This window comes from Candoia aspera, chromosome 8 (assembly GCF_035149785.1).
Source record: "Candoia aspera isolate rCanAsp1 chromosome 8, rCanAsp1.hap2, whole genome shotgun sequence".
NCBI lineage: Eukaryota > Metazoa > Chordata > Lepidosauria > Squamata > Boidae > Candoia > Candoia aspera.
This window is the reverse complement of record NC_086160.1, coordinates 63,354,750-63,380,759: the sequence shown is the minus strand read 5'-3', so window position 1 is coordinate 63,380,759 and position 26,010 is coordinate 63,354,750. Positions and strand designations below refer to the sequence as shown.

The 26,010-nt window shown below is 40.9% G+C and overlaps 1 protein-coding gene across 2 annotated transcripts in view; it reads left to right on the top strand.

The window, feature by feature from the left end:
* Nucleotides 1–16,682: 16,682 nt before the first annotated feature.
* Nucleotides 16,683–26,010, top strand: part of CCSER1 (coiled-coil serine rich protein 1) — a 511,517-nt gene continuing 502,189 nt past the window's right edge. The window contains exon 1 of one of the 2 annotated variants that reach the window (XM_063310081.1): nucleotides 16,683–16,827. The gene's annotated coding sequence lies outside the window, so the exon portion shown is untranslated. Of the gene's footprint in view, nucleotides 16,828–17,382; nucleotides 17,461–26,010 lie in introns of those variants that run through there. The other variant, XM_063310082.1, reaches the window with a different exon arrangement.

The following is a 26,010-nucleotide window of genomic DNA, read 5'->3' as shown; positions in this document are numbered from 1 at the left end:
GTAAGATGGGACACAGTATAAATTGAGATAGATGATAGATAGATAGATAGATAGATAGATAGATAGATAGATAGATAGATAGATAGATAAGAATTGGGGCAAATGGGAAGGGTGAGATAGCATTTCTCTGTGCCATAGCATCATTCCAAATACTCCAGCAGAAAACAAACAAAACAACGAAACAAGCCCCACCCCAAGTTCCCAATCACAGGACATGCCCATTTTCTGGTGCTTGACTCACAAGTAGTAAATAAAGTACTCATCTGATTTCCAGTCATATTATAGCACTGAAAATAAGTTATTTTTCCTGCAGATTCAGATGAAGTTTCTTGAGACTGTGTAGACTGATTTTAAAGCAAGATGGAAGATCAACACTGTTATTAAATTTAACAAATTAAGAAGTGATTTTAATGAACGTAAGTTCAAGCAGCTTGTTCAGGCATATCATACTATGCCTGGAGGATGAAATACCTTCATTTTTAAAATTATTTTTGTTGTTGTTATTAATACATTTAATATGTTGGCAAAGGTGCACATGGCTATGCTTCTTTTTTGTTTAATATCTATCCTTAAGTGTTATTTAACTAAGCTCCAGGCATACTTATATAAAATGTATGCATGCAAATATGAAAAGTGGGCCTGTTGACAAAGGCATATGTGTTTTTCCTTCTTAATTCAAGGTAGCTTAGAAACAGGCTATTTTATTGCCTGTACGTGATTGCAAGGCCTCATTATTACTATGCAAATCTTATTTTGGGGTAAAACAAATAGGGGGCAATAAATGTCAAAGTGCCTAGTGGTGTAACTTACCACTGGCTCTGCAGAATTTGTTGGGCATTTGTGTGTTCAGAGCTGCTGGAGCTAATAGATACCACAGCAAAAACGAGCTTCACTAAAAACATGTGAATGCCTATAGGTTCCATCACAACATGTTACTGTCAATACTTTTCTCCTCTGGAAAACAACAGCACAGGAAAGGCTGTTAATGTCATTCATTGAATTAGAAAGGCATCGGTGGTAAAGCTATTTAGGATGACATTACCAAGCTTACCAGCCTAACTCATGTGGTAAGCATAACTTGTCACTAGCTCTGATGGGGCAGGAGGAGACAAGAACCACAATCCACATTTCCCTGGAGCTTTATGCTTCCCTTTGAAGCTTCCCCACTTCAAGGGTCATATTAAGTTGCAGTTGACCTGCTTCTACCATTTTTGATCCCTTCAAAGGTCCCTCAGGATTCCCTCTCAAAAACAACAACACAACCCTAGAGTTCTCCCCACCAATCATTTATCTCCACCTGAACAGTTCTGCAGGGTTTTCTGCTTGAAAAATCTGAAAATGTTTTATCTCTATCTGCTTGATACAGATAAAAAACAACAGAATGATGATAGCCAGCGTGGTTCTGGTAACTCTGTCTGGATCACAGTTGCTTAGTTCTCATTGATTGGGATTTAAACACCTACCTGCAGGATTTCAGGCTGCTGCTATTATCTGTATACAGCCAGAAAGGTGTGTAGGCTTTCCTTTGAGTTAGAGATATTCCTTATTTAGTGTTTTGCCTCTGGAGAGCTTTTTTTTTTTAACCTGTATACTCTAAACCAGACCTGTTTCTCATTTAATTAACAGTGTGGGCTGTGCCTCCTCTTTCTTGTTCTGAAAGGCTGAGAAGCTGGCTATCAAAACAACAGTTTTAGAGATGAAAATGAAGAATTATAAATATGACAATTTGACACTTGCAGGGAAGTGTCTGTCTGTCTGTCTGTCTGTCTGTCTATCTAACTGCCCAGAGTCCCCCTTTTGGGAGAGATGGGCGGTAATAGAAATTTGGAAAAAAAAAAATCTATCATCTATTTTTTTTAGATAATGTGCTTACTTCTATTTTGTTTAAAGCCCAGTTGGCTCCATTTCCATTTCACCAATCTTTCTCCATTCTGGTGCCTTCAGATGTTACTCCCACATACCTTATGGAGCCTAGCTTATTATGAGAACTGAAGGACAATGGAGAAGAGTCATATCTTCCTGAAGAGAAATGTATGTATGTGTATATGTAGATATGTATCTATTTATTTGGACTATATTCCCACTAAATCTGAAAGGCAGCTTACATTAAAAACTCGATGAAAACAAACAGAATGCAAAAGGTATAAAAATTAAAAGCAGCCATGGAGAAGGACATAAAAAACTGTTTCAGGCATTCCTTATTACTCATCGCTTAGATCCAGAAGCTGCAGCTGGTGCCAAATGCAGTCTTACAGGGAGTTGAAATGCACCTTGGTGTGCATATCCGATACCTCTGCTCTGTGAACTGCATTGTTACTTTTTCAGTTCCCCAAACAAGATTTTCTAGAATTAGGAACAAAAAGTTGCCACAATGATACAAAGAATCATTTACCTTCTTTACATCTTTTGAAAGTTCAGGTGGTTTCTGTTTCTGTTTCTGATTTTTCATGTAAGGCCTAACCGTAAGAAAGTTTTTTGTGTTGTTGAAGATTGAATGTAGAAAGCATCTTTGGTAAAGGCAGAACTCAGTTCCTACCTTATTGGAATACTAAGCATCATTTAGTCTAGCAGTGACCTGTGTCAATTGTGTGTTGGGTGAAATCTAATCTTGGGCAGAACTTCCTACACATATGAAACTGTGGACATCAGTTGCATTGTATGGCTACCTTATTTAAAACCCTCAAGTGAGACATAAAAAGTCAGATAACCTTGTTCAAATGGCAGTATTTTGAGAAAAATCCTAAACCTAAAATACACATCATTTTTCCAACAGAAATGCAAAAATGCAGTACAAAGCAGATTTTAAAATTACCTCTTTTCATATGTTGATCTTTAGAGGGGTTGATGGAAACATCCTGTGATGGTGGCTGAGTTCCGTAGATATTAGCTTTTTGGGATGTGCTATAAGTGGAAGAATCAGTCCACAATTCCTAATAGGAACTGCAAGTAATTTTATCCCTTCCCTTGTTTAATAATCCCTTTTTAATCTACATTTATAAAATGTTAAAAATGCAAATCTGCCCTGGGGAGATGATTGTCAGGTCAGGGAGAGGGGGGGACAAAGGTATTAGGCAATCATTGCCAAGCTCTGCTGGCTTCTGCTGCAAATTTGCAAAGCCATTCCCCAACAGCTTGTTCTTAGAAATGAAATGTACTTTTTGAACTGAATATGGAGGTGCTGCTTCCAACTCAGCCCCACATATGTCAGTCTCCTCCTGGGAATGATAGCTGTGTGGTTTTTATAGGACAAAACCATATGTTACCTATTTTTAATCTTTCACGTAACATTCAACGCGTGCAGAATTTGAAAGTCTCCTATTCATTATTGTAGCAGTTTCATTAAGTAGACTGCTTTCCTATTTCCAAACAATACATTCAGAGAACAGAAAATAGGTGGTTGTTGCTAACCACTATAATAAATTCAAATAAAATAAAATAGAATAAAATAAAATAAAATAAAATAACCCTTTTTGTGAGATCTGCATAGCTTCCATCTATGAAGTGCTTCTGTATATAAGGCAGAGGTGCATGGTTTGAGGGCCATGTCAGCTACCGTTGGGTTGCCAAAAGCTACCTGCCAAAAGTGGTGAGGGACAGGACTCAATGTGGGTGAGGTCATTTTTAATGTGAACGTTGCAGTTCAATTTAGTTGAAATCAAATACATTGTTGTTAAGAAAATCCACTTTTTTTCTCAGTTGCAATGGAGGCTTTATCTGGTATGACTTTAGGAATATGAAAAGTAATGTTCTGCAAGTATTCTTGAACACTGGAGATGAGTGATGCACAATACCTGCATCCCCACGCAATCAGCCTGTAGGCTGTTGAATAGATCCTCAGAAGAGTGGAAATGGAGATACAGGGGTTTGCCAAAACAGTACATGGGTTGTTTTGAACCCCAAAAAAGCACAGTGCATTCTGGAAGTTCATCTGAACCTGACTGGATCAGTCATGGTTTGGCAGAAACAAAGCCTGGAATATTTAGGTAGTCTGCATTACCTTCTCTCCCCTCCTTCAGAAAGGATACATACTGCCACCACAATCTTCTGCAAATGACCTGTGCTCTTCTTCCATGATAATCTTTACTTATTTACTGGCCTGCCAATCCCCCATCTCTCCAGCATCTTCCTTTCCCTCCTTTCCTTATCTTAAATGATAAAAAGGAGGAGGAAGCAGGCACTGTATGGTGTGAGTAACACACAGGAGCTTTCCAATATCACAGTGACAGTGCCTGGAGCTAATCCTACCCCTTTTCATTTTGCACGGCTTCCCACATCACATATAGGCCCATACCACCTTTCAGCCTTGACCTTTCTCCCCTCTTATCCTGCTCCCCCCAACACTTCTGCCTGGAACAACCATGTTTTGGTTTAAAACTGGAACAACATAGCCCTGCTTCTTTTCACATGTAGACCAAACACACCTATCAGTTCAGAAACGTCTAAACAGCTGTTTTATGCACACAGATTCAAGGACATTACACAACTTTATATAATGATTTCAGTGATTTTTTAGAAACATTATTTTGATAATTGTCAACTTTTTTTAATCAAGGGGAGAGAAAAGTTGTTGATTAAGGTACTGAAGTCTGTCCCCAAAAAGGGGAAATCTCACTCAGTCAGCTTTGAGATTTCTAGACGAAGTACTTCTTGCATGTTTTCCAGAATATCTTCATAATGGTTAGAAATATATTGGAAAAGAAACGTGATATTGCCAATAACTTAAATACTTACACCCAGATATGATATTGTAATATTTCTCTGAACTTTACATTAATTCTAACTAATTCTGTTCAATATTGGAAATCCATGCATTTATTTTTCCCCATATATACTTTTGCCTGAAGAAACACAGGTTTAATAGGCATCACAAGTTCTTGTGAAACAAGAATTACTTAGAGAGAGCACTGCAAAGCTCTGCCCTGCTTCTAGAGATACTACATCAATAACAAGAGGATTAAAATATATGGGATGACGGGAAGTAACAGGGGCAGGAAAAAGAGCAGGACAAGAAGCTGGGGTATTATAAAGAAATGCTGGATGGTTGAGATAGTTGTTTGTGGAAAAAGCAGAAACAATTTTTCCCCCGTTGCTCAAACAACTATTTAAAAGCTTTTCTGACAGTTTAGCTTATAGCTATGGGATTTTCTTTTGGGTTGGGTGTCTTTAGGGCACTGAATTTGAAACATCACAATTTCAGGAGAACTGGAATGAATCTAGAAGATTTACCCCTTAGCACATGGTGAGGCTGAAAATGATTTTTTTTGGGGGGGGGGACTTTAGGGAGATCTAATGTAGGGATCTATAAAGAAACCATTTAGGCTTATCTTGTAGTTAGAACAAGTTGCTTCAGGAGAGATATAGGACTTGATTGATTTTTTTGGAGTGCTATTACTGCATGTTCCCCTATTTCTAAAGTGGCTTTTCTCTTGCAATTGATACAGATAGAGACAGAGATACACACACAAGTGCATACACACACAGAGACTCACACACATACACATACATAAATACACACACAGACATACATATAAGTACAGGGTGAAGAGTTCCTTGTTAGTCATCTCTTCCTGTTGTGTGAAGTCTGCCAAGCCACTGTATTTCTCCAGGTTATTTATAGACAGACTATAGTATAAGTAAGCAAAAAATTCCAATGCAGGCACATCTGTTTGATGAATCAGTGTTCCAAGGTCCTTAAAAAGACAGTTTCTGTGCAGCAAAACTATAGTTGCCAAAGCGGGCAATCTGTAGGTAATGAAAGGACAACAAGGAGAGGGAGAGAACTTGGACAATCAACAAGTTGCTGAGGTTTAAGTGATGGGTCATTATCAGAAACTTTATGGATTTCAGTGCAACTCTACTGGTTTCTTACGTTAGCTGAGTATTGTTGAATTATAGTTCCAGTACCACCTTCCAGTTACCTACAACAATGCTGAAACAAGCAAAAAAAAAGTGCCACATGAATAGCAAATCTACAACAGTGGTGCTATTGCCCTTCCTACTTGCTTTTACATTTTTTTGCCTTAGTAAGAGGTTTCTAGCAACACTAACATGTATTTCCTACACCTAAGGTAACTTGCTGCCTTCCGATTTACTGAAGGATGTCACTTCATTGCCAAGTGGGGCTACTTCATCTGGACTCCAAAATCTGAATGGTCAACAGGTGGCAGCAAAGTGGTCTGTAGGTGGTCAGAGTGGTCTGTAGCTTTTTGCTGCCATCTGGTGGCTACCTAGACATTTGCAGTCCTGATCCATATTTCCATAACTCTATGAAGTATCTTTTATGCTGGTGGCAGGAATTACTATTTCCTAAGTCCTTTGATTTAGAGCATGGTTCTTTCATAGGATATATACAGTATATATGTGATATATATACACACACACACACACACACACACATACATATGAGTATATTTCATATAAAGCAACTGAAAGAAGCTGTAGAAGATTGGAAATCATGGAGAGAGCTGGCTTATGGAAGCGCCAAGCGTCAGATATGACTGAATGGATAATTTGATTCGATTCAGTCTTTCATAGGAAATGAATCAGTTTCCTATCAAAGATTCCAGGATCTTAGTCCTAGCTCTTGACAAGGAAAAAAAAGTGCTCTGTGATTATCAAGATTATTCACTCCCACTTACTTCTGAACCAATGCATTTTGTTTTGATTTGGGGGAGGGAGGTTCAGCAGTTACTGGGGGAAGTGTGACGAACAGCAGGTCCTAAGAGCATACTCTTCTCCCAGTTTAAATAGGGGTCAAATCCTGGCAACAGATCTAAATAAAGTTCCTGCCTTTTTGTTACAGAACCTCTTAATGGTGACCCTCATCCTTTTACAATTAATTTTTTTAAGAGTCAACACCAAATTTAAATTGATTCAGTTGGCACTCCATATGTCACCTTCAGCAGTCTCCTAAAATTGTTTGTGTCAGGTCGGGCTACACATTACATTCAATATGGATTGTGCAGGGCCTGATGACTTTGCTTACTCAGAAGTAAGCACATGGGCCTGTAATCCAGATTGGCATCCCCTCTTTCGTCTGCTGCCATGATGCTACCTGAATCTGCAGAATTGCTTATTCCCATGCAGTATATAGATATGCATATACATTGCGTATGTATTTATTTACATATTTCTATAGTTATATTGGTTTTTTGCTCTGACTGCTGCCTATTTCTGATTCAGGAAGAGAAGATTTGAGGTAGGCAGGCATTATTTATCTCTACCCTGGGTTCAATTCTCTGCTAAATTTTGAGCAACCCAAACCAGAGCAGTATTTAATGCAAGGATAAGCAGGGCAAAGGTGGACTCACTTCCCTTTTTTTTTTTTTTTGCATGATCCTGGAGCATCGCAAGATCATGCTACTAATATTTAGCAGCCAGCAAATTGCCAAATGACAGCAATGTGTTTCTTCATTTATTTTAAAAAGCAAATAATTAGTAACATGCATTCCCTCCAGTAATATTACAACATCATGGCCATGCTCCTTGCAAGCCTTAATGGCAAAGAAAGGAAAAGAGAAGAGAAGAGAAGAATGTGTTCCAACAACAGCTAAGATTTTTACAGATCTTTCCTCAAATATTGATAGGTCAGATAAAGCCTTCTCCAAACTTCTCCAAACTGGCACCCTTTGGAAACATTGGGCATGTAACTTCCAAGATTCTCAATGAGGATTCTGAGAACTGCAGAATAGGTCAGTCTAAGACCATAGTGGCTGTCAATAAGAAAAGTGGCCTTTTACTTAAGGATTTTGAATCTGCAGTATTGTTGTTATTATTGTTATTATTTAAATTTATATGCCTCCCAACAACTCTGGGAACAGAAAGAATGTGAAAAGTTGCTCCATGGTTGACCTGGTTATTATTATGTTGATGTTTTTCAGTTTGGTAGAACCCTAACTGGTTTTGCAGCATAACAGGGAGAAAGATGGGAGGATGATTTCTGGATAGATGCTACTCAAATTTCATTTGGTAAACAGGGAAAATGGGAAAAAATCTCTCTACATTAACATTATTATAGTATGTAAACAATAGAAGAAAGACAAGAAAACAATTCTCTGTCTCTACCTTCTTTTGTATGTTTATGAACATCTTTTATTACATCGTAGTCAAGCCTTCCCCATCCTGATACGATATTCAGTGCATAATCTAGATCAGCTTTACTCTTCAGCATTACAAGGGAGACAGAAACGGAGTAGCAAAATTAAGGAAGACCCAAAGCTTCTTTCATGTTAAGCATCTACTAGAACAGAACAGTAAGTATGATTCCAGTGGATAAAGCAAGCTTTAGAAAGCACGATAGATATGAAATCTGATTGTTACAGCAAGAAATTAGACTCTGTCCCAACTCAGTGCAAGAACATCTTTATAGCGCTTTATTGTAGTGGAATCAGGATTTCTCTGAACTTTTAAACTAGACCATATTTCAAAATTTGTTTCACTGTGACTGCAAAGCTTTTCTCAAATGTGCTTCTTTCTCTTGTTAGCCTTTGTAGATGCTGTATTAACCCTGGTGACACCCCAGTGTCTGCATGTGGACTAAAATGTCTTGGAGGAGGGGGCAATTTCATGGATTCCTTTACAGACCTCGGCTGGCCAAATGCTTCCACAGTTAAGTTCTAGAAATAGTGTTTAGTCTTCATTGTGGTTTACAGAACTTGCAAATGCAGTTTATCGAGGTAACATTTTCCTGTACCAAGGGTAGAAAATCACAGCCCATAGTCCAGAGGTAGCCTTCTTACAAGAGCTTGAAGCCTCTGTGGCCCAAAAAGTTATATTTCTGAAAATTGTTATTTGAATACCATGTAGGAAAACAGATTTATGTGTACCTACCTGTCCCACTGGAATGGAGAAGTTAAATAGACTTGATTGAAATCTTGGTTGTGTCATGTCCTTCTGTAAAATTTTATATCTTAATTATGCATAGTGAAAGTCCTGGCCAGAATCTTTTTTTTTTTAAGTAAAGGAGGTACTCATCAAATGAGTATTAAGCTATGAATGCCATTGACAATTGTTTATTGCAATACCAAAAATGAAATTACATACTTGGAATGGGGAAGCAGGGATTTTTACTGAACTGAGACTCTGACTCATGCCCACAGCTCTCTTAGATGGGAAATACATTCCAAATTGACCAAGAGAGAGAGGATTACTGTATTTACAGAAGTTGGAGAACAGGGACATTCTGCAAAAGTCACTGATCTGCCAATCTTATGGTAATCCAATAACTTTTTGTCCCACTTTAACCAGTAATGGCATATATTGACAGCCACGGAAACAGAGATAGAACTGCTGATGGATCAAACTTTTATCCCTGAACAGGTTGCAACTAGAATCAATTTCATTCCAGGGCGGCAGTTATTATGAAAGGAATTAATAAGTAATAGGTCTTTTGGGAGGGCTGACATCTAAGTTCATTGGTATTTGCATAATTAAATGAAAATTTTGTAAAAAAAATCATCACTTTTTGTATAGTATAGTGTAGTGGCTAAAGTGCCTGACTTAAACAAAGATGACTCAGTTTTAAGTCTGCCACCGTGCCTGGGTCAATCTCTCTCAGCCCAACTGAGCTCACAGGGTTACTGCTGTCAGCTCCCTTGAGCTGCCAGAGAAAACAGAGGATATAAATGCAAACAGTAATAGCAGCAACACCAGAAGCAACTAAATATCCCAATCCCATTTCAAGCAACAAGGAACAGTCTTAGAAACCGAGACAGCTGCCTTTTGCCTAAACATCTGGTTCATCTAGTATAATGCTAGCCACACAGACAGGCTGCAAATCTTCCACTTTCCAGGCAGGCATTTTACCAGCCACACCTGGAGTTAAAAAAGTAATAATCAAGCCTGAAAATTTTTATGAAGTCCCTATGGCAATGCTAGTTTCCTACATGTGATGGATTTCTGTGATGGAAGTAACATTCTATCAGAAGCAAAACCAGACCATTTTGGATCATTTTACCCATCATCCCAGTTTCAGAGAGGCCAAGCAGATGCCTCTGAGAAGCTCACAAGTAGGACACAAGGCAACTGTTGCTGCCCAACAGCTGTCATTGAGAAATGCTGAAATTTGGGGGGCTAGTGGTCCCTGTGACATTATGAAAGCTTTCTTCATGGGCAAAGAAAATGCCAAGTAAGGGGAGAGCTTGCACATTCCCAAAATGGCTGCCAGAGCAGGTGAAGCGTGCACAAAACTCCAATTTACCAGAACATAAACTGATGAAGTTGCTTCTACCATATACTCTGACCCTCCAGGATATGGGCTCTCAACTCATAGCCTTCCATTGTCCTTTTGGGAGAGAGGATGTGCTCTGGGCAAGTAGCCTAATTTAGGCAGGACTCACTAGTAACTTAAGAGTGTCTTCTAGGGTTCTCCAAACATTGTTGTGCAGAAACAACCATAGTGAAGACAGGTTTAAATCACTTTACTTATGGGTGGACAGCTCTGCAAGTCACTAGTACAGATTCTGCCTTACAAATATACTTGGCTGTGGACATTTTCAATATTTTTATTTCTTACAAAAACCTAGAAGGACTGTGTAGATCCCAAGACTTTCATGGAAACAAAGAAGATTCTGGAGTCTATTGATTTGCAACATGGTTCTTTCTTTTTAATTAGGTGTAGTGGTTAAAGTGCTAGAGTAGAAACCAGGAGATGGTGAGTTCCTAGGCCTCCTTTAGGCATGAAAGCCATCTGGGTGACCTTGGGCCAGTCACTCTCTCAGCCCAACCCATCTCACAGGGTTTTTGTTGTGGGCAAAGTAGGAAGAGGGAGCATTACGTACGCTCCCTTGAGCTGTACAAAATAAAGGTGAGATGTAAATCTAATAAATAAGTAAATAAACTTCAGAAAATTAGAAGTAGAAAGGGGCAGGATGACTGGTAAATAACAAGAGAGAGATTCATGGATACTCTGGTGCTTTGGGGTTCAGAGTGGGGGACTCCAGTAGTAACAACTTGCCTTTGAACCTGAAATGTGCATATATTCATTCAAACAAGTAACACATGAAGTACATCCAGATGTAATACAATCAGAACCACTTTATTACCTGGATACGAATCAGGCCAAAGTTATGGGTACCTCTATGGAAAAATATAATATGGCTACTGAAGTTGCTACTGAACATATTATTGTTACTCTGCAATGAGATAATCATCTATTTTAATTAGATTTATTTCTCAGCAAGACCTATGTGCAGTGTTTAAATGGTATTGGTTATGCCAATCAAAGGAATAGAAAAATATAGCTCTCTATTTCTCTGGGTAAGTTTTCAGTCTAAAATAAATTCAGGGAAATATTTGGGGTACTGAGACACACAAATTTAGATATATAGTCCCCAAATGATTAAGGCCTGTGAATCATCCATAGTCATTAGCAATAAACTATTGACCAGATCAAACATTACACATTTCACTTGGTGTTGCAAGTATGTGACATAGTGTACAAAGAAATGTCATCTCTCCTTTCTGTAGGATCCTCTTTTTTCTGAGTGTAAGCATTTTAATGGTAAGTTAATTAGTTGGAACCTGGAGCAAGTGGATAGTTAGTGTTGATTTATGATATTGCAGATCTGAGATCGTTATTTCAGATTTGCAATATCATGTTTACTCCAATCCCCCTTTCTCTGCAATCAGCACCTACAGCTACTAAAATACATTTTGTAGTTTTGTTTTTTTTAAACATAAAATTTAAATGTCATTTGAAGAATACCAGAGTATAAAATTGGAAACAGAATACAAACAGAAATTATTTCAATTATATTTTTAATATGAAATTAATCTAAGAGAGAAGTACAAGGATTCATGTCCTAGGACTGCATGAAACCCATCACCAAAGCTGGAAAATGTCTAAGATAATTAGGGATATATTAATTAGAAATATGAAATAAGTACAGTGATATTTACACTGAGAGAAGTTTGGAAATCAAGTACAATCAAGCAGATCTGTGCTAGTCCTCCAAGTGCACTTTTTCTAAGAACGTTGTTCTTAAATGAACACAATTGGAAATACATTTTTAAGATTATTTTTAAGCAAATATGCTTGGGATTATAGTATAACAACATGAAACTTTACAGAACAACAAATCTGCCACCCATTTGGGCTACAAGGAACTTACAATCAAAATCCCAGTGGTAACAAAGACAAGAGAAAAGTAGTTTTACATAGTTAAGCTTCACTTGGGATTAACCCACAAAATGGCAAAGCTTAGATTTGAATTGGCTTTGTTCTTTTAATAACTAATAACTCTCCATTAGAATGCCAAACCAAAATTCTGTTAGCAGAAGTAACTGTGCAGTGATTTTTCTATGCATACCAGTTCATTTCCATAAAAATGACCTTATCTTCTGCTCTAAAGATCTTCAGAAGTATAGAATAAGGGGCACTTTTTAAAACTGGAATGATCAGCTGGAACCACTAAACCAAATCCAAGCTTGATAGTATCTGGATTGGGACAAACACACCATATTTAAATCGAGTTTGCTCACCAGGAAAATTAAATTGCTTTCAAGTGTTGCAAGAGGGGAATTCTACACAAGGCATATAGAGAAATGTAATATTGTCAAAGCCAAGGACAACCTTCCTCAACTTGTTGCCTTCTGGACATGCTGACTGTGATTTATGGGAGTTGAACTCCAGTACCTTTGGAGGATATCAGGTTGGGAAGACTGCCAAAATTATATGACCTACCATGAAAGTTTAAATACAAAGAATAAACAATAGTTGAAAAGAGCACTTCAAGTGACCTACCTCCTTTGTTACTAAAAGCACCCAAGAAATACATGACAGAGAGGCACAAATCTGTGAAAAAGCATTTGTTTTCTGAATGTTTACATTTATCTATCAGTGAATCTTACCAGAGCTTCATATCAGTTCCACTGATATATAAAAGAAGTTTGAGTGAACAAATATCTCCTACGTTTGGTGCTTGTTTCATTTCACTTCATCAACAATAGTTGTCCAACATGCAAAGTGCCTGTGTGAGAATGTAATTGTGCTCCCTGGTTTAATCAAATCAATTAAAGAGATAATTAGGGATCATTGTGTGATTATTTTGTTAAACAATCAGGGTTGATTTGTACCAGCTGTGTCCTACATAAACTTTAGCTCACTTTGCCACATTGACGTTCTCACCACATAGATTCTACAGGCATGTTATGTGTTGTTCAAAATAGCTTGAGGATCATCGTAAATCAGTAATGGCTATCAGTCTGGATAAGATCACGAAACCATTTCTAAAGCATTAAGGTTCCATCAATCCAAAGTCAGGAGATGTACAGTGTGTTTGAAATGGAGATTTGGACCAATAGCAAACTTTCTCAAGAGTGGTTGTCCTGTCAAAATCATTCCAAGAGAGCAGCATACAATTGGGAAGTTATGAAGAATTCCAGAAAAACAACCATGGATTTGCAGGTCTCTCCTGACTCAGCTAAAGTCAGTGTTCGCATCTCCACCATTAGAAAAACACTGGGTAAAAATGAGATTCATGGGAGATTAGCAAGACAGAAAAGGAACACTGATGGTAATGTCAGGTCTCCTAAAAAGCACCTGGATGACCCTCCAGACCTATGGAGAAATGTTCTGTGGTAGATGAGCAAAAGATGGATGGTTTCAGTCTACATTGGTGATGTCATCTCTGGACGAAGCCAAATACTGAATTCCATAAGAACTTCATACCAACTGTCAAACATGGTGGTGGCAGGGTGATGGTTTGGTTTGTGCTTTCAGGACTTGGATGGCTTGCCATAACTGAAGAAACCATGATCTCTGCTGTACTGGAGCATTTCAGTCCATCTATCATCAGCTGAATCTGAACCACATGTGGATCATGCAGCAAGACAATGGTCCCGAGCATACAAAAGAGTCTAAAAGAAAAAGGACAAAGAACAAATTCAGTGCTTTGAAAATAACAAGCTGAAGCCATACCCACCTCCACGGAAATGGGACAAGAGTTAAAAGAAGCAGTTTATCTTAGAAATCCCTGAAACGTTACTGAGTTGAATCAGTTTGCTATGGAGGAATAGACAAAATTCCTATGCAGTGATGTGAGAGATTGATCGCTGGTTACAGGAAATACTTTGTTGCAATTATTGCTGCAAAAGATACAATTCTTGACTCTAAAGACCCAGTTAGTTTTCCACATTGGCACATGCTGGGATGACCACTTGAAATAAATGAACTGCTTCAGGGATAAACTGCTTCTTTTAACTCTTGTCACTATATTTGGAGATGGTTGTTCATTTAGATTCCTTTTATATATCAGTAAGAGCCCGCATGAAACTTTAATAACATTCAGAGGTAAAGATATGTAAAAATTCAGAAAATGCACAGTGGCTGTGTTTTTTTCTTAGCACGTTCGTTCTCCCACACAAGTGACGTGATTTTCCACTAAAGCTGCTAAAAACATCTTAGCAGGGGGCAACATCTGGCTGACCTTGTCTGAGCTCAGAAACTAAGCAGGACCATGTTGGGTATGCTTGAGTAGAAGACCAACAAGGTCTGTAGCTAGGCTGGGAAAATAAAATATTATTTTTTAAAAATCTGGAAGAAGGCAATAGCAAATCACTTCCAAACTTGTTATCAAGAAAACTGCCCAGACATACTGTACATGTCCATGAAGTCACCTGGAGTTGAGCTTAAACTGAAGATGTTAAAGTTACTGAAAGCCACCTTGAAAAGGAAATGTCAAGTACAACACCCTAGAGCAGTGTTTCTCAACCTTGGCAGCTTGAAGATGTGTGGACTTCAACTCTTAGAATTCTATGCTGGCTTTGAGGAAAGCTATGCTGGCTGGGGAATTCTGGGAGTTGAAGTCCACACATCTTCAAGCTGCCAAGGTTGAGAAACACTGCCATAGAGGTTTGTACAATGTGTGAATCCAGCCAATTATGGTTTGCTTAACCATAGTTGAAAGAAACCATGGCTTTAGCATGACATGGAGGGGAACTAGTTAACCCCCTTCCCCTGATGTCAAACTAAATTCCACCCACTGTAAATTCCATGACATGAAAAATGCTTACCCCTGCTTTAAATTAAAAGAAAACGGAGAGCAATATGTACAGACAGACCCATGCTGCTAAGCTATATACAGTTAGTTAATTAGTGCACTGAATCAGTACGCTTTTCTTTGGTTTTCTTTGATTAGCTTTCCATTTGGCTGCTTCCTGGTTAAGGAGAGCTAAAGGGAAAAAAAGCCTTTACCACTCCCATTCTTCACTTATACTGTATATATACACATAACTCCCAAGAGGCAGAGGTAGAACAGGACGATGGTAAACATCCAAAGGTCATCTAGAGGCTGTTGCCTTGAAGATTTCTGTTCTTTCTGCACAGCCAAAGGGAGAAGACGGCACACCTGTTTCATTCATAGATGGTGGAAAGACACAATCAGAAAGAGCTACTCCTTTCTCATCACTCCATCCTCCCCAAAAGGCAGATGAGAGAGTCTTTTTAATCTCCATGAATGCAACCATAATCACTGCTGTGGCTGAATATTGGTTTTGTGGCTGATTGGCGCAAATCAGAATGGCATCTAAACCGCCATGCATTCTTCCTTGAGCTCCAAGGCATCACTGTAATTATAATCACCCACAGCACAACTGTTTAAGATCTATAGGGTTTCCTTCCCTAGAATAACATATTTAGGATAACAACCTTAGGGCTGTGTGTGTGTCGCTACAGTTAAATTGCTTGTTCAAAGAAAAAAAAAGGGCCTTCAAAGTGACCTTGACTTTGAGCACCAAGGACACAGGCAGATCATAACATTTTGTGATAATTCCGTGCACCTTCAAGCATGCCAAGCAACTGATCCCTGGTAAGTGAAATAAAGGGTGCAAAAAAGGGGGTGTCCCCCACCCACACCTTTCCTCTTTCAAGTCTTTCAAAGCTGGAGCTTCCTTAAAAGCGTTTTCCTCAACACTGCATGCTTTAGCTATGCTGGACTACAATTTTCCTGGCAGTCCTACAGGAGAGGGGCACCAGACTTCAACACTGCCCTAAACCCACGGTGAAAATGTGGGAATGATAACCCTCATGCCAGCAAACACGAAGATCTACCCCAGCCCTCCTCGGTCCTGTGCCCTTCGGATCTGCTGGATTCCAGCTCCCATTATTTTCAGCCAACATGGCTGGTGCAGGCTGGGAAGGATGGGACTCCGAGTCCAGGAGACCAGGACGCCGGAGAAGACTGGAGTTCGCCAAGATCACGCCTCTTGGTGTGGCTTCGCGTCTTCTCCTGCAGAAGTTACAGCTGCTCCCGAAGTCGGGGTGGCTCGAGGAGAAAGAGAAAGAAGGCGGAAAAGAAGGGAGAGGCGGAAGAAAAAGGAGAGCAACCAACCTGTTCCACCCTTTGCTGACTCCGAGCTCAGAAAGGGGAGGCCTTTTTAATCCTTCGCGGCAATCCCCTTCTCAAAGCCCGATCTCGCGCCGGCTGCCTCGCCTCGCTCCCTCCCCAGCCAGCCGAGAAAGCCGCGCTGCAGCGCGCTCGCGAAGAGGTGGCGCGGCACAACCACAGACGCGTAGCACTCACAGACACACACTCACCCGCCCGGACGCCTGACTCGCAAGCGCCTCCCCTTTAGTCCCTCCCAGGCTTCTCTTCTCTCCCTCTCCTCGCCACAAACAGCGCCGGCTTCCAAGCCGCCTGTCGCTCTGCCGCGTCTACTCTTCGCCGGCGCTCTTCTCGGGAGGCGGCACCAGCATGAGTGCCGGGAAGACGCTGCCTTCTGCCGCCGCGGCAGAGCCTCGGCTTGGCTCCGCGGGGCGCTCGGTGGATTAGCCTCTCCCGGGCTGCTGCCGCCGCCGCCGCCGCCGCCGCCAACAACTCTGGACCAAGGGTGGGTTCCCCTCTCTCTTTCTCTTTCCGTACAGATGAGGAAATGAAGAGGACCAAACCAACAAGCCTAGAGGAAGGAGTTGGGAAGGGCAGGGAGTAGGAAGAGTCTCCATGGCCACCCCAGCCCATCATCCGCAGCGCCTCTCCAGAACCCAAGCTCCCGCGGCAACTAGCGGCGGCTCAGCCAAGGGAGAGCGTAGCCTTTCTGCACCCCGCTCAACTCGGGGCTGATTCTGCACTCACACGCACGGGGCGGGGAGGCAGATCCTAGATTTAGGGAACGCATGTCCTGGGGGGGAGCTGCGGGGGGAAGAGACCGAAACTGATCTTGAGCGTCGCGCAGTTCGGGGGACTTCCTAGGTCCTATTTGGGAGGGGGGGTTGTTTTTCGCCCGGGGAAGGCGCCGGGTTCAAAACGCAGGCGGTGGCCGGGTGGGCGGATCACGAGGAGAAGGGTGGAGGGAAAAAAAAGTGCCCGGGCTAGAGGAGGCGGCGGCTGGACTGGGAAGTGGCGCAAAGGGCGGGTGGCTCGGAGCCGGCTTTCGGGTCCTGCAGGTAGATCCGGGGCTGGGCAAGGCGGCAGCGGCAGCTGATTGGGAGAAAAGAGGCTGGACGGAGGAAAGAAGCCGCGGCCGGTACGTTGGTTATACCGAGTGCGGCCGCGGTAGCGAAGAAGCCGCAGGGCTGGGGAAAAAGAGCCGCAGTGCCTCCGTCTTGTGCGCCAAGCGGGGTTTCTGAGCTGGGTCCCGGGGATTTGGCTGGAGCAAGTCTGGATTAGGGCGAGGACAGATCGCTTTGTGGCGGGGCTATTTTGGAAGGGGGAGCGCGTGTGTGCACGCGGGCGAGGTGCCGAGGGTGTCTCAGGTTTGGACTTCCCGCAAGAAGCGGAGCTCCTGGTTCTGAGCAGGGTCTCTCTCCCATCCTCCCCCCCGCCCCGCAGCGGTTCTGCAGCACTTGGCAGCTGGGAGAGGCTGGAAGCCATGTGGATGCGCCGGCAGTGCCACATGGCACCTCCGCCCCCTACTCGCTGTCACTTTTCTCTCCTGCCATCGACCCTCCAAGCCACTATCCAAAAATTCTGCCGGGCCCATTTGTGGAAGAATGCTCTCTGTCCAATAGGGATGGTTGGGGTACATGTGACAATTGGGGTGGATGGCAACGGACGGGGGAGCTGGAGGAGAGAAAGAGTCATGCATTATTCCTTGCTGATTGTGTGCTGGATGTTGCACAGGAGACAAAGGTCAGCTAAGAGTTGTATTCTAAAGGTACCACAGTCCAATAAAAAAGACCCACCAGCTCAAGAAACACACAAGGCTGGCACACACTTCATCAGTGACCTACAACTGCTTTGCACAGGCAGTTCTCCCAGCAGTGGAAATACTGAGCTTTGACCTTGTGCCATGTTGCAGAGAAGGGGCAATTAGTCCAATGTCTAGGGTTTCTTGTCCCCCCTCCCCCCCAGGGGAAAAGTGTTTCAAATCAATTAATTCATTTTGAGATGAAGTGGACTCAGGCTGCTGGATTGGTATAGAGAAGTGAATTCCTGGAAAGTATTTGAATGGGGAGACAGTGTCGGCAGATGATGACGCCTGCGTTCCTGGATGGTTCGTTTTTGCACGCTGAATGATGATGCTTACCTGCGCCTTTTTTATGTAACACACTTAGGTTGAAGAAACTGAATGTTCATAAGATAGGATAATTGCACATTTAATTGCAAGATCAGGGCAGGTAGAGGTGGGAAAGGGAGGCATATGAAGATCTTATGGTTTCTTGCAATGCACTGTTTTATCACAATGCCCCTCTTTGGTGATTTTATACTTTTTCAGCAACATAAGGAGACACATCTTGCCAAATAGTTAAAAGGATCATTTTCAGTGCCTCTAAGCAGACTGAGATTCCACTGAACATTTTTTTTTTTAACGGAACAGATTTCACCATGATGGAACCTCAGAGATATTGAAGCCTGGAAATTTGAGAGGACTAATTTATCAAATTCTCTGTCACTGTATTACTTTCCTGCTCAGTATGCAGTAACTGTTGCCACCTCAGCCCCTGAGTGAATCAGGCCATGTGGGGGTGGGTTTCAGGAGGTTAGAAAGCTTCATGGAGTAAATGGAAGGAAAGGAATAGGAGAGAACATGCTTTGCATACGGAAGTGCTTAGGTTCAATTTCTGGCATTGCCCATTTTCAGGGATCAAATGATGAAAAAATCTTGGGAACTGCCAGTCAGCTGTTCTAGACTAGATGATGAAAGAGACATATTGGTAGGGGGCTGTTTCTTTATTCTCAGTGGGGCAAGGCAGCAAGATGGAAATAGGGCTGCAAACTCTGGGAGTGGGTTTATAGATGAATGGGAAAGAGCACCCCAGGAAATCAGATGAGTTTCCAAGGTGCCTGGTGCTGTGCGCAGTGAGGGCAAGGAACAGGAATGGGATTTTGTGCTTACTAATGGCTTTCATTCATGAAATGTTCACCCATTGGAGTTTCTGCTGCACTTACTATGCTTCCCTTTTCAGCCTGATAGCATGTAGTAATCACACATTTTTTTTTGCTGATTTTTTGTCATTTTCACAGCTAAAGTGAGTACAAAACAATTAGAACAGCCCTCTTTCCTTGTTGAGAACAAATTCAAAAGTAGACTTGTTTCCATATCTTCTTTCTTTCAGGTTTATGTTGTACCTGAAGTGTTAAAATCCTCAAGAGGGCTGAGGCGAAGAAAGCAAGAGTGATTGTGGCTGGGAAGGGAGAAAACAGGTGTGGGGAAGGTTTTTACCAGCACTTTACATCTTGTTTAAAGTTAGAAACGGGATAAAAAGAAAATGAGAGTCAGTTTGGTGTACTGGTTAAGGCACCGGGTTAGGAACCAGGAGATTGTGAGTTCTAGTCCCACCTTGGGCATAAAGCCAGCTGGGTGACCTTGGGCCAGTCACCCTCTCTCAGCCCCAGGAAGGAGGCAATGGCAAACCACTTCTGAAAAACCTTACCAAGAAAACTGCAGGGACTTTTCAAGGCAGTCTCTGAGAATCAGACATGTCTGAAAGGGGGGGAAGGAAGGAAGGAAGGAGGGAAGGAGGGAAGGAAGGAAGGAAATTTAAAACCAGTTCAGGACGTATATGAAAGTGAATTATTGATGAGACCTGGGAAAGCTTAGATAGCAAATAATTGCATGGAATAATTCTGGAGGCATTATATGTTGTGATTCCTTGCAATATATGAAGTTGTATCTCTGAGCTACAAGTGCAGTTAAAAAGTTCAGGATTTGTAATTAGGAAAGGAGAACGATGCTGAGCAATGGATTGCAATAGCAATTCAATCATCTTTTCCATTGGAGAACATCTGTGGTTTGAGTTGTTTCTGAGTTTTGGGAGAATACAATCTGCTGGATTGCTGTAGAAACATTTTGAAATGCTTTGCATGAGCATTTATCATGTTTTGGCCTATTGTCTGCTATGCAGTACTGTTTGTTTTAACCTCAAGTTTATCAGAATGCCATGGGATAGTATTACAGGAAGCATGAAACTGTCATACAGGTGCAGCTCAAAAGCATATTTTCCCCACAACAATTCCAGCATTATATTTCTACTCATCAACCCCCATCTCCAATAGTCTGTGGCTAGGTAAATTGACTTTGTCTGCCAGCTATTACCATATTCTTCACTTTGAAACATTGATTGTATTTGATATTGCTTCTACTTATATTTAAAATTCATCTGTGCAATCCAGTCTGAACTGCTGTAACCTCTTTCTTGCTAGCCTAATTTTTGCTTGTGGGGTACTGTCCCATTTTTGAATTTCCTGGATGATATGGTTGACCCATGGGTGACAACAAATGCTGGACTACTTGATTGTCTTTCCTGATCCATTCTGCAAACCTCTGTAAAAATTCTGTTTTTGACCCACAGCACAATCCTCCTAACTTTTCCATTTTGCTCCCCCTGACTTTCTGCTGTACTTAACACTAATACCAAGCTTCTAGTCCCAGTTTTACTTATCAAATATATCTCCACTCGCCTGTGCACCTGGCCTGCTGCACTTTCATTTCTTCCATCCATCAGCAAGATAAAAATAATATATGCCTACGCTGTAGAGTTGTTGAAGTGAATGATTAGGATAAAGAGAAGTTTTGCAATTGAGATTGTAAAACACTGAGATGGAGAGGTAACACCTGCCTGAGATCTCGACATAAACCCGCAGGACTAGTTAATGCACTGTTTACTAAGAAAACTATTATTCTTGCTTGGTCCTCTGATGAAAGGAGGCCTAGACTTAAGGGACTAATTGTTCCACTTTCTCTTTTCTCTGCTTCTCCCCCTCTTCAACCCCCCACCCCAATCTCTGCTCCCCAGTGTTTAGTTACTGTAATAGTATGAGATATTTTCCTGGTTCAGTACTAGTGAAGGCAAAATAGGAAGACTGAACATTGGAATCTGGGGAGGCCTTGAAGCAGGACAGTCTGCAAGATTGTGTGGGTCTTTAGGCAATCAGCCTTAGACTGAGGGAGGCAAGAGTGCAAACTGCACAAACATATAGTATTTGGGATATATTCTCAAAGGTATCTGGCTCCTGCTGCTGCTTGTTGCTCTGGTGCCTCCTGCATTTTTCTTTCTGATACAAAAGATTGTGTGTGTATAAACAGGACCCCAAGATTTTTAGTGTGTGGTTTTTTTTGTAAAGTGCTCAGAGACCTTCAGCTATCAGGTGGTTTAATTTTTTTAAATAAAGAAATAAAAGAATAAAGAAAGAATAAATAGGCAATTTGAGCAAATCACCCTTTTGAATAAAATCTTTAAATCAGTTTAATTTGGAGGTAGGATTGATTGAATCATTCCTTTGAACTGTATCTTCAAATCAGTTTGATGTGTTCAAATGAATTGGGTACCTCTGAATCAACTTGAAGATTTGATGCAGTTTGACACACACACTTTTAATCCAATTGGATCAGTTCCATTCAGTGATTCAGATCAAATCAAACCAATCTGATGATTTGAATTGCCATAACTCATTGAATTGATGAATTGGCTCTTGGGTGGTTCCTAATATATGATCACTATCTCTATAAAGTCAGCCTATCTGATATTACAGGTTTATTATAGAGAAGATAAAATGAGAGAAAAATCACTTGATTATATTCTGTCTGTCTACCTATCCCATTTTTTTCTATAAGCGTAGAGTGTGATGAATATGAGGGTCTCCTTTCATTTTTTATTCCCTATAGACAACTGTGATATCATTTGCATTGAGGGATACTGGTTGAGTCTAAGTTCCTTAGTGAGCTTCATACTCCAAGAATACTTGAGCTGGATCTTGGTCTGAATCCAACATCTTAACCATTAAATTGTATCGCCTCTTACACGTTATAGCTATGAAAAGGTGACACAAGTAGAAAACCATTATGGGTCTGTTCCTTTAGTGCTGAAAGGCCTAGTGTAATTTTCACAGCTGGAATTCTTATTTATATATTTAGTAGACATTTTACACATATTTTACACTGGCCAGCTCAAAAGGATTCCTATGGCTTACAAAACTTAATCTGTTTTTTCCTTGTGGAGGTTCCCTGCCCACTTCAGAGTCCTGAAAGATCAGCTTTAAATTTATTTATTTGATTTATATCTTGTCTTTCCACTTTGATAGGTGGTTAAAGTGAATAACAAACCTATCCCCCCTCTCCCAAATAGGGTATAACAAATTGCTTGTTCCCATAAAGTAAATCCTGAGAGGGTGGTAAAAGCCTGTTTGGATAGCAAGGAGTCCTGTTTTTTTTTTTTTTTTTTAAGGAAGAGATGATTGTGAGAATGTTCTTGGAATTTTGGCCTAACATGTTAAAATAACTAATAGCCCATTTCAAGGATATCCTTTCAGGGCAACATACTAGAACAAGTGGTTATGAGATGGCAACTTGGTTCTCATATTTCACCAAACCATAAAATGGTTTGATTTTGTATTAGCATATGTAAAGTGAGCCATTGCAAACCATAATTTATGACTTAACAAGTTAGATGAACCTAGCCAATTCTATTTTTAAACCGTGATGAAATATAGTTTAGCGTAGTGTGTGAATTTATTCATTGATGAATTCTGACATTGATCACTCTAGATAACTCCCAACCTATTGTTCAGTTTGGTTTGGCACAGATATTTTCTTGATTTACATAATAGGTGTTCTATGTCATGAGAAGGCAAGGGAGACAACATTTTGAAGGTCTGTTTTTTGTTTTTTTTGGTAAACTGCCCAGAATCCGTCTTTGTGGGGAGATAGGCGGTGGCAAAATTTGATAAATAAAAACCTGTTGAAACATTTCCTATGGTTGGGAATTGGTGGAAGTCATTCTGTTATTAACTTGACTGGCCTATGAGATTCATGCTTTCTTCTTACCTTCAAGCATCCCTCAGTTTTTTCAACACTTTCTTGTCCATCAAGATCTTAAATATATACATGACATCAGAAAATAAAAATATTCAGGGACTTGTAAGGAAATGTTATTAGAAGAGAGGTAACACCAAACTTTTTTTTTTGCAGCTGTGATCAATGTGGGGAAATTATTATAGTTTTATACTTCCACAGTCATCCACAGTCATACCACACTTAATGGTGTACAACATAAAACATCCACAGACATAATTGATGCAAGTAATACAAGAATTAAAACAACATCATTCAAAATTGACCAATTCCAGTTCAAGAGGTCCAGACTTTGAAACATAGAAAGGAAAGTTAGTTTATCTGTCTATCAAGGTTATGGGTAGAGACTACAGAAGTTGGAATGGAGGGGGAAGCAGGGAGAGAGGTCTCCATTTGGTGATTTGGAGGTCTGTTTTCTCCTCCAAGGCTGGTTGAAACAAGGTAAGGGGAAAAGACCACTTGCCACAAGGCAGGTTCTAGTAGTTTGGACAGCAAACGAGGGTCAATGAAACTGGATGCAGTATATATTGTGTTTTGTTTTGTGGACTGAGATCTGGGCTATTTCAATTTGTTCTGGTATGTGCGTGTATGTTGGTGATAGACCTAGTCCCTGATCCTGAGATCAGCTTCTTCAGAAAGCAACTGTTGATTCCTTCTCCCTTTTCATTTTCTTTTCAACTTTCTTGAAGACCTCTGACTTTGCTGTGTATAATAAAGATTTTGGATTTTTAATGAAGACACACCTTGGGGACTGATTATCACCCACACTCTTTCTGCTTTTAAGAAGGGAATCAAGACCTTTTGCTTCAGCCAGGCCATTTCAGTCTGAGGTAATTCAATAGTCATTTTAATTTTAACCTTTATTGTTTGAATTCTCCATGGACAGAAAGAAGGGCTATAAATGGTCGTAATAATAAATAATAGCTGTTGGATGCAGGCTCAAAAACAGGCACAGTCTGTACAGTATGGATGTAAGTGCTTTGCTTGTTTGTTTAAATTATTTATATTTTCCCTGTCTTGCAAAGCATCCCTGGGGAGTGTACAGCATTAAAAGTACACTCAATGGGATGTAAAATTCAATATATAACTATACAGTGAAACTGATAAATAATATAAGTGGGTAACTCTCAGCAGACCACTTGTACTCCTGGAGTGAAAACCAAAGGGAGCAGCCATCTTCCCCACCACCACCAAAAAAAGAAACAATGCTGTAAGGCAGGGTTCCTCAACCTTGGCAGCTCTAAGCTGTGCGGACTTCAACTCCCATAATTCCCCAGCCAGCTTTGATTCCTTCTCCCTTTTCGTTTTCTTTTCAACTTCCTTGAAGACCTCTGACTTTGCTGTGTATAATAAAGATTTTGGATTTTTAATGAAGACACACCTTGGGGACTAATCATCACCCACACTTTTTCTGCTTTTAGGAAGGGAATCAAAACCTTCTTAAAAGCTTTGCTGGCTGGGGAATTCTGGGAGTTGAAGTCTGCACAGCTTAGAGTTGCCAAGGTTGATGAACTCTGCTGTAAGGGACAATGCTGCCAGGACAGTTCCCTTGGGTTTCCTGTCCCAGAAACACAGCTGGCTTGCTGCTTGAAAAAAGGCAAACCTTTTCTTGTGGTTAAGAGAGAAAAAGGGGGGAATAAGTGAGAGAAAATCTCATCCACCTTGTCATTAAAGCTAAAATGGAAATTCTTAAAATTTGACTGCTCGTTCCCTGAAATTTTGAAAATTGCCAGACCTTTCTAGTTTGATTATTCCAGCATCTGTTCATCAGTCCTGGAACAATTGTGCTGAATTTGCAGGTTACTTAATCAGATTCTGGAGTGTGGAGTTTGTTTATTTGTTTATTTGTTTGTTTGTTTGTTTGTTTGTTTTTTTATTCAAATTTATATCACTGCCCATCTCCCCCAAAAAGGGGACTCTGGGCGGTTCACAATAAAATCAGCAATTAAAACCATAAAAATATAATTACAATATCATCAACCGGTATAAATAAAGACAGAATCCAAGGAGCGAAGATGTCATTCTTGGGGAGGGCTCTGTGATGCCAGCCAACCCCAGGAGGAACTGTTGCCTCTCCCACCCCAAGCGAGGCAGCAGAACCAGGTCTTCAAGTTCTTCCGGAAGGCCGGGAGCAAAGGGGCCTGCCTCACCTCCAGGGGCAGAATGTTCCAGAGGGCGGATGCCACTGCAGAGGAGGCCAGCCTCCTGGATCCCGCCAAGTGGAATTCCCTTACCAGTCGGGTCCATAGCATGCCCTCTCTGCTTGACCAGGTGGGACGGGTCGATGTTATGGGAATGAGACAGTCCCTCAGGTAACCTGGCCCTGTGCCATGTAGGGCTTTAAAGGTGATAACCAACACTTTGAATTGGACCCGGAAGCAAACTGGCACCCAGTGCAGCTCTGGCAGCAGTGTGTTATATGTGCTGATCTTGAGGCACCAGTAACTGCCTGTGTGGCTGCATTCTGGACCAGTTGAAACTTCCGTATACTCTTCAAGGGTAGCCCCATGTAGAGCGCATTGCAGTAGCCTATATGGGAGATGACCAGGACATAAGTGACTGTTTGGAAGGCATCTCGATCCAGGAAAGGGCGTTAACTAGTTTTTGGAAGTATGTTTATTTTCTATAATTACTGAGACTTGAGCTCCTTTCAGGACAGTCCTGGCACTGAGACGTATTTGGTTCTGTTTTCTTGCAATTGCTAGCTTTGTGACCTGACAGGTGTAATGTGGCACAAATAAGAACCTGGAAATTGGAATACGTGGTGTGGTTTACAGCTGGCTG